The sequence below is a fragment of the Sinocyclocheilus grahami genome, unplaced genomic scaffold, assembly GCF_001515645.1.
Source record: "Sinocyclocheilus grahami isolate Dianchi unplaced genomic scaffold, SAMN03320097.WGS_v1.1 scaffold694.1, whole genome shotgun sequence".
NCBI lineage: Eukaryota > Metazoa > Chordata > Actinopteri > Cypriniformes > Cyprinidae > Sinocyclocheilus > Sinocyclocheilus grahami.
This window is the reverse complement of record NW_015505873.1, coordinates 263456-269044: the sequence shown is the minus strand read 5'-3', so window position 1 is coordinate 269044 and position 5589 is coordinate 263456.

The window sequence follows — 5589 nt, the reverse complement described above, 5'->3', positions numbered from 1 at the left end:
TGTGTCTGTGTCTGTGTCTGTGTCTGTGTCTGTGTCTGTGTGAGTGTGAGTGTGAGTGTGAGTGTGAGTGTGTGTGTGTGTGTGTGTGAGTGTGAGTGTGAGTGTGAGTGTGAGTGTGAGTGTGTCTGTGTCTGTGTCTGTGTCTGTGTCTGTGTCTGTGTCTGTGTGAGTGTGAGTGTGAGTGTGAGTGTGAGTGTGTGTGTGAGTGTGAGTGTCTGTACAGGCATGCATTCGTATACATTATGCGTTGTAAAGTTCATTTAGTTCAACCTGCTGAAATATCGCATCATATCAGGACCATCTGTTAATGTGCATCTCATCATCTTCAAGCAATCTGGTGCTTTCAAAGAATTTGTCAAGGGGAGTTTTGTTTTTACCGAGGGCAAACAGTGTAATTAATAGGACTGAGAAACATAGTGCACATGTACACTATAGATACAGCAGCAGTGCTAATTCATGAAACCTGTGCAGCTCTGCTTTTCATATTACAGCGCCGTTATTACAGCTGTAGCTCATTTTGACACACATTCTGCATTAAACGCTTTCTGTGAATATGAACGTGTTCGTAAGCTGTAATTCTGTGTTATTGGCTTCTCTGTGTAGGGTAAAGCTTAATATCTTTGTGTGATGCTCATTGGCTCATTTGAGCGTTGCCAGATTTTGAATGAATCGTGCGCGTGTTTTTGTTGATTTGAAGCGTAGGCCTTCACACTTATTCATTCTCTCTCCAGCAGCTTTCAGAACAAAAACCAAATGAATGCAGATTTATAACAGAGAGAAGAGTTTGTTGATGCTGAGGAGAGTCTTAAAATCTAAAAATCTACATAAAGCAACATAAGACTCTATTTACTCTTATAATTCATGTTTCTGGTCTTCTCGTGAATGATTTGTAGAAGTGAACATTATTCTTTTTGATTTAACATCTTGAATCACGTCACTTTATTTAATATCCTGGTCTCACATAATCACATTATGGAAGTAAAATCAGGTATATTGAAATATTAGTGCATTTTAGAAGAACCATAGTTATAAAACAAAATGTAAAAAGACTATAAAAAATATATATCTTTATGACATTTATTTTAGAAATATGTATTTTGCTTACATCTATATGATGCTCTTGTAATGTTAATGTGTAAACTATTAAAATATATATTTTATAAAATATATATTTTTTAAAAGTATTAAATTTTTTTTTGATATTTTTAAAAACATTTTAAAATGTAAATATGTATCTATCTATCTGTCTATGTCTATATATATTTGCATATATATATTTGCGTATTTATATTTATATATATATATATATATAAAAGCAAATGAATTTAGTGCAATGCAATGAACTTGAACTGAAATAAAATAAAAAAGTAAAACAACATTTTTATTTTTTATTTTATTTATTTTTTATTTAGTTTCGCTTGATACTAAAATGGAACTAAAATAAATAAAAATACAAAAAAACTATATAGAAACTAAATAACTACCGAAATATAAAAAACTTACAAAAACACAAGAAAATTACTAAAACTTTAAAATTAAAATTAAAACAAAAATATATAAAATAAAAAATAATTATAAATATGATATATATATATATATATACTGTATATATAGTTTATTCTTGTCTTTGTGTGATGCTCATTGGCTCATTTGAGCGTTGCCAGATTTTGAATGAATCGTGCGCATGTTTTTGTTGATTTGAAGCGTAGGCCTTCACACTTATTCATTCTCTCTCCAGCAGCTTTCAGAACAAAAACCAAATGAATGCAGATTTATAACAGAGAGAAGAGTTTGTTGATGCTGAGGAGAGTCAGACAAGGCTGGGTTGACTGGCTCGAGCCCCGGCGGGTTTACTTTCGGCGTGTAATTGTCTTGAGGAGTCTAAGGGTTTGTGTTTGAGAGTCTCGCTCCAGTGACGAGCAACACATCCACCTCTGCTTTGCATGCACTAACTTCTAATTGCTGGATCTCAGTCCCATTTCACGAGTCCTGTACCTGCTCGTCTTCACCCAGGATTTGAAATTCATGCGCCGTCCGAGTCGTCAATCACGCTGACAGCGCCAGGCCTGCAGCTGCGATCGCAGAAATATTGCTTACATTACAGTTAATTCTTCAAACCAACTGCGATAGCATGGAAGAGCTTAGAAATCACACACTGAAATCTAAACGGTTGAACTGTTACAATGAATAATACAGCACGGAGGATTTCTGCAGTTTTATTAACATAACTCCTAGTGTGCTGCCTACCTAGACAGCATTTGAAGGCGTTTCTGAAAGGTAAATAGCGTAATTCTGCTTCTTTCTGAGAAGACATCCCAGAATGCATTGTGCAAAATCAGTGACAATTCATTCAGTATGGAACGCGAAGTGAGAGAAATGAGAAACACTTTACAGTAAGATCTTGATTGTTTTTTTATATATAATTAATTGTACACTGAAAAAAAATGTAGAAACAATTTTCACTCAGAAATTGCTAGTAAATTTCACAATAATTACAAATAAATGTAACACATTCAATTAAATGGGAAATGTTTAAGTAGAAAGACTGAAATAGTGTTATCTTGTCAAATATACTTCAATAAAAAGTATTTTATAACATTAGTTAATGCACTGTGAACTAACATGAACATTTTATTAACTAACATTAACAATGGTGAATAAAATATAGTGTTCATTGCAGGGTTATTATAGTTAACTAAAACTAAAACCACAGAAAAGTTGAACAAAATAAATAGAAAATAAATAAAATACATTTCAACTGAAATAAAATATATATATATTAAAAACTTATTTTATTACAAATGTATTTTATTTCATCTAGTTTCCAAGGCATTTCTTTTATTTAATTTAGTTTAACTTTATACTAAAATGGTACAAAAATAATAGCAACTACATAGAAACATAGAAATAATAGTAATAAAAAATGACAATAAAATTACTAAAAATTGTACTAGAATGAAAATATATATAATATACATTATATATATATAGACCACAAAACCAGTCATAACGGTCAATTTTTTTAAATTGAGATGTATGCATCATCTGAAAGATGAATAAATAAGCTTTCCATTGATGTGTGGTTTGTTAGGATCGGACAATATTTGGCTGAGATACAACTATTTGAAAATCTGGAATCTGAGGGAGCAAAAAAATCTAAATATTGAGAAAATCATCTTTAAAGTTGTTCAAATGAAGTTCTTAGCAATGCATATTACTAATCAAACATTAAGTTTTGATATATTTACGGTAGGAAATGTTCAAAATATCTTCATGGAACATGATCTTTACTTAATATCCTAATGATTTTGACCCATGTATTGTATGCACTCATTTATACATATTTATACAACAGTTTGTTCTGGTTCTCAAATCTGATTGGTTGAGAACCGTGAGATATTGTACTGGTATCGCTACAGGAACGCCCTTTCACAATTTTGTATCACTCCGCTTGTTCTAGCCGGGTCTATGTTTGTTTTTAATTATTCACTGAGCTAATCGTAGAGTACGTTAGTTAATATAAAAGGATATCTCTCTCTCTCATTTAGATGGATGTCTTGCCGCATTGTTGCTCTCTTATAACCTCATTATTTCTCACTAATAACCGAACTGAAGCAGCACATGCCCTTGATACCAATTCTAAAAGTGATGTATGTTTAACTGTCAACTTGAGCTTTGAATCCGTGGCGGAAGGAAGTAGTTCCGCACAAAAGAGGGTTTTTTCGGCACTTGTTTTTTTTAAATGTTTTTTTTAATTAAACAATGTTTTACTGAACAAAGTGCTCTTTCTTTAAATCAGTTCAATGATATAAAAATTCTTTAAATCTGCCACATAAAATAATAATTAAAAAAATCTATAGGCCTAAAAATCTACCTCAGCTTCTGCTCTAAACTATAGGGAGCCCTTTGACATTACTATAAGGTTATAATTAACAACAGAGTCCAAACTTAGATTTAATTAGCCTACTATTGATTTTTAACTGTAATAATCAACACTCAAATTAAAAACTTGTTGGCAAACATGTAAATTGCACTCAATGCAGTTTTTAAATTAACTTCCAAGTTAGGCAATTTCTAATTGTTGAAATATAATTTACACAGTGGCTGTTGCTTCAAAATATTTATTTAAATATACATTACAAGATTAAGACATCACTAACAGGTGAAGCAAAGGTCTAATATTTGGCGAAATGCTCTTCTCTAGACTTTATTTCTCTGGTGAACTAACGAGCTGTGGACACTGATGATGACTTGTCTGAGGTAAACGAAATGCTTCGTGACATTTTGTTTACAAGCCATTTTAATCGCATCTTTCCACGAGTGAAACACTGATTGCGCGATTACATGAGGCATGAGATGTTCATTCATGTTTATTTCACATTAAAACCAGTACTAAAGAGGAAGGGATGATTGCGCTCACTCGTGCTCTGCGCTGCCGTTAACAAATTAAAATCTGCAATAAGCCTATTATCTCAAAGAAACTAAAAGAACACTAGGTCATTGTTAGTTTATATATTAACTCATGTAAACAAATGAGACCTTGCTATAAAGTGTTTCAGAAAAATTATCATTATAAATATACTTCATTTACTAATCTAAATAGTTCTAGAATCTATTTAGATATCAATATTTTTGACATTAGAGTATGTTTTTGATTATTAAAGTATTGTTGTTATTTTAGCAACATCAAACTAGTCGATGAAATGAGCGTTCATTTCACTTAATAGGCAGCTCCCTATGTAGACAAAGTAAATATTTTCTTTGATCAAGCGTGTTTTCTTGCGGAATTTCCGCTCTTGTTTCCGAAGTGACATCCTCGCACGGTTCTCTCGGAAACGATTCAGTTTTAATGGTGTCAGCGCGGCGGTTGTTTACAGAAACAGGTTCAGTGTCTTGAGTGACGCTCGCGGATGCTCCACCTCAGCCCTCCGCACTCATCACACACACTTTGAAGTGCTGCGAAAGCCCTCTGATTGTCTCTGCGCGCGCTGATATGAGTATGAACGGTGGTAAACATCATCATATTCTCTCAGGAGCTCACAGTTTATGCCGCTCGATAGTTTTCCCATCATCCTCTATGTGAGAGTAAATGCATCTGCTGTCTGGAACAGAACACTGACCCAGACGACGGCAGAAATGCTCTGAAAATCAACATGAAATCCACATTGACTCTATTTACTCTTATAACTCATGTCATGTCCTGAACTATTCGTGTAAGTGCACATTATTCTTTTTACGTAAAATCCTGATTCACTAGAAATGTGTCATATTATAATCAGGATTCCCAAAGATTTCAGAGAATAGAAGAGATATAAAAAAAATTAAATTAAATAAAAAACATGGAAATGGAAATGTCAAAAGACAACTTTTAAACTTTGTGTGTGTGTGTGTGTGTGTGTGAGAGAGAGAGTCTGTGTCTGTGTGTGTGTGTGTGTGTGTGTGTGCATGTTTATGTGGTTTATGAGGACACAAATTTGTATAATAACATGGGTATGACATAGGTATTACAACGAGAAGGTGATTTATGAGGACATTTTCAGTGTCCCCGTAATTCAAAAGGCTTATAAATAATTCAGAATGAGTTTTTTT